This window comes from Phascolarctos cinereus, unplaced genomic scaffold (assembly GCF_003287225.1).
Source record: "Phascolarctos cinereus isolate Bilbo 61053 unplaced genomic scaffold, phaCin_HiC Scaffold_5;HRSCAF=322, whole genome shotgun sequence".
Lineage (NCBI taxonomy): Eukaryota > Metazoa > Chordata > Mammalia > Diprotodontia > Phascolarctidae > Phascolarctos > Phascolarctos cinereus.
The window spans coordinates 468,672,301-468,680,914 of record NW_027555958.1 but is presented as its reverse complement, the minus strand read 5'-3'; the positions used below and the strand labels follow the sequence as shown (position 1 = coordinate 468,680,914).

The following is an 8,614-nucleotide window of genomic DNA, read 5'->3' as shown; positions in this document are numbered from 1 at the left end:
TTCTGGTTCACAGTGGTCCTTAATTTCAAACTGATGGATATAAATGGTTGCACCCACACACGATGAATACCAGGGTGTTCCTGGAGGCTTGTGGCATCCATCTATTGTTCTTAGGAAGTAGCATAAGGCTGGATTTGCCCAGGCAATAAAGTCGCTGGCAGCCTCAGGTGGCCCAGTTTGGTCACCACTGGGAGAAAGGAGGAGAGAGGGGACGAGGAGTCGGGGGGTAGGGAAGGTGTGCAGTTGTTCATGCCCATTCCCAGGGCCTTGCAGGGAGTAGGAATCCAAATACATGTGATAATGAAGCTAAGAATGGCAATTGGCAATGCCTTGCAAAATCCCAGAATCCTTACGTAATCCTCAAGTCGCCTCACAATCAGGTCGCTGTCCTTGGGATGCCCTCCAGGTTATGAATGCCCTTCCTAAAATGAGGCACTCAGAACTGACCAGGGTGCCCCCATCGTACACAATTCTTGTATAGGACCCTGCCTCCTTTCTGCTTCTCCTTTCAGTATGTAGTGGATAGAGCTCTGGGGCTGGAGTCAGGAAGACCTGAGTTCAAAGCCAGTTTCAGGTACTTATTAGCTGTGTGGCCCTGGGCAAGTCACTTAACCTTGGTCTGTCTCAGTTTCCTCATCTCTAAAATGGAGATGATAATAATAGCACTTACCTCCCAGAGTTGTTGGAAGGAATAAATGAGATAATATCTATAAAGTGCCTAGTACAGTGCCTGGCACATAGCATGCACTATATAAATGTTAACTATTATTATTTTTTCTTCATTGTTCGGTGGATAGAGTGCTGGGCCTGGAATCAGGAAAACCTGAGTTCAAATCTGGCCTTAGACACTTATCAGCTATGTGACCCTGGGCGATTCATTTAAACTTGATCTGCCTCAGTTTCCTGATCAGAAAATGAGGATAATAATAGCAAGATTATTGTCAGCATACAATGAGGTCATATTCTAAAGTTCTTTGCAAACCTCAGAGTTGTTGTTGTTCGATCATTTCAGTTATGTCCAACTCTTCATGACCCTACTTGGGGTTTTCTTGGCAAAGATACTGAAGTGCTTGGCCATTTCCTTCTCCAGCTCATTTTACAGATAAGGAAATTGAGGCAAATAGGGTTAAGTGACTTGCCCAGGGTCACACAGTTAGTAAGTGTCTGAGGCTGGATTTGAACTCAGGTTTTCCTGACTCCAGCCCCAGAGCTCAATCCACCATGTGCCACCTAGCTCCCCTATAACCTTAGAGTATATATTGCTTATTATTGCTATTATTACTACTGCATCTGCCTTGGGCTCCCATCTGCAGCAATGTCTTGTGTTCTAGCGGTGACTTCCACCTCCCACTGACCTCTGTTCCCTTCAGTTTTCCCTCCACTGGCTAATAGTGGGAAAGAAGCCTAGAATGAGGCACACACGTTATTGGAAAGGACTTCTCCTGCCATCTTGTCTGCCCCCTTGCCCGAGCAGGAATCCTCCGGCTTCATCATTTCTCAGTGGTGCCAGCTCTCTTTCTCAATGACTCCTCCATGCCAGGCCATTGACGTAGGTCCTGGGAGCTGGGGCCAGGGTGGAGGGCAGGTGGCTGCTGCTGCTGGATTTTGTAGGCGTCTCTGAAGTGTCCCCTCTGGGCCCTCTGCAGGAGCACACAGGAGCCCTGTGACTGCCCACAGATCTTTCCTTCTTAGCCCCTCCACATCATCATGGGCCTCTCCCACACTGAGGACAGCTAGTTCAACTCTTCATTTTGCAGAGGAAGAAACTGAGTCCCAGAGGGGCCAAGGCATTTTCCCACAGCTTCCAAGAGGCAGCTGGAATTCTTGTTTGATGTCTGAATCATGGCCTAGAAGGTGACCAAGCCCCTCATTCGGTTCTCTGATCACAGAAGGTCTCAGCATTGGATTCAGATCCAACCTCTACCTTTAGGGAGGCTGCTGGGCAGTATCCAGAGGAAGGGGGCCAGGAGAGAGAACAGTCTCAGTTACGGAGCCTAGCCAGCTGCTCAGATCTGGGGTAGAACTGGGGGGAGGGGTCACTTGGGAGCTTGGGGTCACTAGGGAGCACCATAGGTGGAGCACTGCCTGAGACACTAACTGCGTCACTTAACTGTCTGTCTGCCTCAGTTTCCTCATCCATAAAATGGGGATAACTTCTTTAGCGCCTCTATCACGGTTGTTGTGGGGATCAAATGAGGAAATACAAAATACTTTTCCAACTCCAACATGCTATGGAAATGCCAGCTGCTATTATTATTACTATTATTGTTACTATTATAATTAGGAAGGGATTTAGTAAGCCTGCTATGTTCCATGCACTGTGCTAAGCACCTTACAAAAATAGTCTCATTTGATTTTTCACCACAAGCCCGGGCAGCAGGTACTGTTATTATTCCCATTTTACAGGTGAGGAAACTGAGACAAACAGAGTTAAGTGACTTGCCTAGGGTTACACAGCTGGGGCTGTGTCTGGGGCTAGATTTGAACTTAGGTCCTCTTGACTCCAGGCTCAATGCTCAGTTCACTGTGCCACCTAGCTGTGTAGTTACAGTAGCAGCAGCAGCAACAGCAGTGACAATAGCACTGGCAATAGCAGTAGCAACAGTAGCAGTAATAATAGTAGCAGCAGTAATAGTAGTAGTAGTAGCAGCAGCAGTAACTAATACTAGCAGCAGCAGTAACTAATACTAGCAGCAGCAGGGGCAGCTAGGTGGCACAGTGGATAGAGCACTGGTCCTGGAGTGAGGAGGACCTGAGTTCAAATCTGGCCTCAGACCAAACACTTGCTGTGGGATCCTGGGCAAGTCACTTAACCCCAACTGCCTAAAAAAAAAATAGTGGCAGCAGCAGTAACAGTAATAGTAGTAGCAGCAATAATAGTAGCTGTAGCAGCAGCAGCACCCACAAGCCAAATCTCCCTTCTTAGTCCTCCCTGGCATCCTTGACTATTGGACTCCTTAAGGCGCAGTGCACACAGGTTGTCCAGGGGGACTTTTCACTTCCTTCTCTGTCTGCCTTCTATGCAGCCAGCCCCACACCCCATCCTCTCATCCCCGAGGTGGCTGAGCTCTTAGAGAGGGCTGCCCGGAGCTAGAACCTCCCCAAACTGGTTCCTCAAGGAGCTGAGCACCCAGTGTTCTGTTCTGCTTCAGGCCAGCCCTACATCCCCCAGGATAGTGCATGAAGTTGTTTCATACATCAGGAAGGGTAAATTAGAACAGAAAAAGGGAACAAATAGAACCCTCTGTGATCCACGCAGAAGGCACCTAAAGCAGCCAGCTCTTTCTGGTTGCAGGATGGGAATTCCTGTGTAAATCTGGGGGAAGCCAATCCCAGGCACCCTCAGCATTTTCCAGTATCGTTTTTGGATACAGACATCAGTAGGAAACGTGTCACCCCCCACGTTTCTCCACCTCCCTCAGAATGGAAGCTGAGCTAATGCTCCCAAACCCAACACCCCTTTCCTTTCCACCTTCTCTTTCCCGGCCCCTCCCACACACAGGCTCCCAGGGTTTCTCCTCCCGACATCTGGTGTTGTGCATCCTGGGCCTGCCAGGACTCTCAGCAGGGTCACACAAGGGGAAGTTGAAAGAGCTGGCCATGTTCGGCCAAGAGAAGTGATGATTAAGGGGATATGCGATACCTGGGTTCAGCCGTTTGAAAGGCCGTTGTGGAGACCGCACTTGTTTGACTCGGCCCTAGAAGCTGGAACTAAGGGTTGCAGTGTGGCAAATTTTGTCTTGATAGAAGGGGAAGAAAAAAAACAACCTCCTGACATGAAGAGCCTATCACTGGCCATAAAGGGGATGCTTCTACAGATAGTGAGTTCCCCATCACTGGAGGTATTCAAGGAAAGGCTGGCTGACCATTTGCTAGGGATTTTGTAAAGGGCTTGTGGTTTAGGTATAAGTATCCTCAGACGGCCTCTGAAGTCAACGAGTTCATCTTCGTGTCAAGTTGGATAAACAAGAATGGTCAAACTAGCTGGTCAATTGGTTGACTGAGTTGACTTGTCATAGCTAGTCTCATCAGGAATTCCCAAAGGCAATAATTCAACCCAACAAACATTCATTAAAGACTTACTATGTGCAAGATAGCATAGTAGGTACTAGCCAAAGCCAAAAGCAAAACTGATCCTGACTTCGAGAGCCTATATTGGCTCATGCTTCTATGGTGACCCTCAATATATGCCGATTACCCTATGGATATTGTCGCAAGGGCCGAGTTTGTGGGAACACATCTGTCTTCAAGCCTGAGCCCACTTCCTGCTTCTGTCCCACAAACCGAAGGGAAGTTCTGAGAGAGAGACAAAGACACAACAGGTTACAGGGAAATAAGGGAAAAGGGAAAGAGCTTCATTCATCCTTCTCCCCAACCCTCTCACTACCTGGCAGGCAGGACTGTGGCAAAAGTGGCCCTGTTGCTTTGGGGCCATGGAGGGGATGGGAACCTCCTGGGTGAAGCACCCAGGAAAGGAAGAGAGCTTGTACATAGGATAGCACAGATGGGGCTTTGCCTCAGAGGGCACCTACAGCCTTTGAGATCCTTGGTCAGAGTATAAGTGATGGAGCTTAGCACCCAATTAGCAAAAGGTACTAGAAAGTTGCCTCATGGTGAGCTAGAGTGACCCTTTCTCCACGATCTTATCATCATAGAGTGAGGACCGGAAGGGACCTCAAAGCCCATCTAGCCCAACCCTCCTCATTTTACAGATGAGGAGACTGAGGCCCAGAGAGGTCATGTGATTTGCCCTCAGTCATTCAGGTGGTGGTGGTGGTGGTGCTCTGGTTCTAAATCCTGTGCTTTTTGCACCCAGTGGGGCCCCTCCCGCCTATCCTTGGTGTCCTGTACAAACTCCCATTCCCCTCTTCTCTCAGTGCTGGGGCCTCTTCTCCCCCTGCCCCCACCCAAGTACCTTGTATTGATTTCTAAAAATCTTATGCAGATACTTCTATGTACATCTGTTGTCTTTCCCATAAGAATGTAAATTCCTTGAGAGCAGGGGCTGTTTCTGTCACATAGTAGGGGCTTAATAAATGCTCATCCATCGCTCTCTCATCTCTCTGGGCCTCACCTTGCCCTGGGTGCAGAATCTGCAGCTCCGGCTCTGAGCCGCCATGTTGGGCTTGTCCCGGTACCCCTCAGGGGTACCCAGGCCTTGTTATTGAAGCTTACTTGCAAGCAGCTGGTGAAGACCCACTCAAGTGTGCAAAGGCCAAGATGTGCCTGAGGTCTATACACAGCGAGGAGCAAACAAGGTTGGCTGTTCCTGTTTTCAAGAGCAGGGGAAAGACAGAGCTCTATTTTTAGGCCTATTGGCTTCGAAGGGAGGGAGGGAGGGCCCAGGGCCTGGTTTTGCTCCATTCAGTTAGAGCAGAATCCAGAGCCATCCAGCTGGGCAGAGGAAGCTGTTTGTCAGTTGTTTTCACTAATCAGAAGGCCAGGTTTTTGTTTTTGTTTTTGCTCCAAAATAAGACTTTTCAGGCTTCAGAGGCAGAACATAAATAGTTACCAAGATGAAAATTTAATCTAAAAAATATCAAGTCTTTGTTCTATCAGTTTTCCATGAGATAACCCCAAACAGGAAAAAAGTCATAAATATACCTTTGCCAACAGCCACTGCATGAGTAAGTCGGCTTTCCACTGTAGGGAAAATCTTTTGTGCACAGACTATTGTATGGCACATGAAATAATAAACTTTGGGTGGGTGCGTCAGATTTCAGGAGCAGAGCCCAGAGATGTTGCCTGGCTGGGATTTCTGAGGCGGCCATCAGGTGTAGCACCAGGGCAGAGACCCCAAAGCCTGGCCCACACAAAGGGGCAAAAATTTTGGAAAGGGGGGAAGTGACATTTATAAAGCCTTTCACTTAAAAAGATATTTTTTAAAAGGCTTAATGTCCAATCATTAATACAAGCAATTAAATTTACTGAATATTATTTACCTTTTATCAATTAACCTCGGTTTTAAAGGAAGTCTTTCATGGCAGATAGAGGGCTGGCTTCAGAGTCAGGAGGCCCAAAGGTTCAAGCCTTACCTCTGACACATGCTGGCTGTAATTTAACCCCTCAGGGCCCCCAGGCAACTAACCCATATTTCAAAGATGATAAATTGCAGGACAGGTGCTGATATCCTTGGGTTGAAGGATTTTCCTCACTGAGAGTTCCCTGTTCCAATGAAATGCACCCCTCCATCTTCCCACCCCCACAATATTTCCAGCCACTGTTCAGCCCAGGGTGGGCTGTGCTACTCCCCTTTTCCCTCTCCCACTAAGGGGTTCCTCTCAGCTCTGGACCAATAGAGGGTTCACTACTGAGGGAAACTGGCCCCTAAAGAAAGGAAATAGTCTCTTTTTCCCAAACTGGATCTTTATGTACTCACCAGGAAGCTCTAAGTGGTTTCATATAAAGCTTAGCTCTTGTCTACAGGCTCCCCAAAAAGAGGAGTAAAAAGGTACTCAGTGTTCAATTAGAAACAAATAAATATTTGTAAAGACCTTAGCACAGTGCCTGGAACATAGTACGCACTGTTTAAATGCTTATTCCTAGGGGCAGCTGGTGGTACAGCGGATAGAGTACCAGTCCTGGAGTCAGGAGGACCTGAGTTCAAATCCGACCTCAGACCCAACACTTGACACTTGCTAGCTGTGTGACCCTGGGCAAGTCACTTAATCCCAACTGCCTTTTAAAAAATATAAAATAAATGCTTATTCCCTTCCCCTTCCTCCAACCTAGATTAAGTATAGGACAGCTATTTATTTTCTCCCTGCAAAATAAATTATATTTAAACAAACACAGAAGAATCAAAAGTATGCATTGAGACTCAAATATAAAGCAGTAACTTATAACTTTAATTCTTCCTGGAGGTTGATACTTATACTCCAAAATATGAAGCATTTTGTAGAACTGCTGAATCAGCATTTTCCCCTTGCCTTGGCCCTGAGCAGTCTTCCTCAAGACATCTTCTGACCAGGGATTGGATTCCTCTTCCTGTGGATGGTCATCTCGTTCAGTAAGTGCCATAGCAGCTTTTAGGGGCCCATCAACTGGCAAAAAGTGAGGACCCTGGAGCTCCTTTCAGTGCTGGGGAACTAACAAGCAGGAAACATCCATCTCAGGATCACTGAAGTCACCTATGCTCAGGGAAAGGAATACAACTATCTCCAACTAAATGTCCAGTAGACATTATAAACTCACCATGTCCAAAAAAACCTCATGGTCCTTCCCCCTATGCCTTCCTTCCGCTTGCCTGTCCTAATTACTATAGAAGGCACTGCCATCCTCCCAATGCTTCAGGCTCACAACCTAAGGCTCATCTTGGACTCTTTATTCTCTCTCCCCACCCTCTTCCCATATCCAATATGGTACCAAGGCCTGTCAATTTCACCTCTGCTGCATCTCTGGTCAGTTTCACCTCTGCTGCCTCTCTGGTCAGTTTCACTTTTGCTGCATCTCTGGTCAATTTCACCTCCATAGCCTCTCTCCAAAACACCCCCTTCTCTCCTTGGATGTGCCACCAACCTAGTGCAGGCCCTCATCACCTTATACATGACCCACTGCAATAGCTGCGGAGGTGGGGGTGGGTGTTTCCTTGCCTTAAGTCTCTCCCCACTCCATTCCAGCCTCCACTCAGCCAAAAAAGGGATTTTCCTAAAGCACAGGATCAACCATGTCACCCCCAATGTAACAAATGCCAGTGGCTCCCTCTTGACTTCAAGATCTAATTTAAAAAATGCTCTATTTGGCATTCAAAGCCCTTCATAACCTGTCCTATCCTACCTTTCTAATCTTCAAGGCTTACTCCTCAATACTTACTCTTCGACCCAGTGACCCTGGACTCCTGGCTATTTTGTGAACAAGACCCTCCATCTCTGGGCTCCAGATATTCTCTCTGTCCCTCCCCCAGGCCTGAAACATTCTTCCTCCCCCACTCCAACTGCTAGCCTTCCTGGCTCTCTTTCAGTCCCAACTTCTACAGGAAGCCTTCCCTAACCCCTCTTAATGCCAGTGTTTTTCCTCTATTATTTCCTTTTTATCCTGTTCATAGCTCCCTTTGTATATATTTGTTTGCATGTTGTCTCCTGTGTTAGCTTTTAAGTTCCTTGAGGGCAGGGGCTGTCTTTTGCCTCTTTTTGTATCCCTAGCGCTTAGCACAGTGCCTGGCAGACAGTAGGTGCTAATAAATGTTTATTGGTTTGTATTAGTTTGGGTTTATCCTCAGCTCCTTGAGGGAAGTCTCAATGAAAGAGACCTACACTCAACATACATTCCAGAGACAGGAAAAGAGAGAGCATAGTAGGGAGTGGAGTCACTTCTTTTTAATTTTATCATTTAAATTTATTATTTATTTATTTTAAACATTCTTTTCTTTTTACATTTTGAGTTCCAAATTCTCTCCCTCCCACTCCTTCTCGCACCTACTGAGAAGGTAGGCAATATGATATCAATCATACATATGAAATCATGTAAAACATTTCCATGTTAGCCATATTTTTTATAAAGCCAGAAAAATAAAGAAAGTAAGAAAAATTATTCTTCAATTTGCACTTGGAGTTCATCAGTCCTCTCTCTGGGGGTGGAGAGCATTTTTTCAGCATAAGTCCTTATGTCATTATAT

The 8,614-nt window shown here is 46.7% G+C and overlaps 1 long non-coding RNA gene across 1 annotated transcript; it reads right to left on the bottom strand.

The window, feature by feature from the left end:
• Window positions 1-4,067: 4,067 nt before the first annotated feature.
• LOC110212903 (uncharacterized) lies at window positions 4,068-5,231 on the bottom strand. Its single transcript, XR_002325795.2, has 2 exons — window positions 5,075-5,231; window positions 4,068-4,296 (listed from the first exon to the last, which is right to left on the bottom strand). It is a non-coding gene; the product is annotated as an uncharacterized LOC110212903 (long non-coding RNA).
• Between the last annotated feature and the right edge of the window lie 3,383 nt (window positions 5,232-8,614).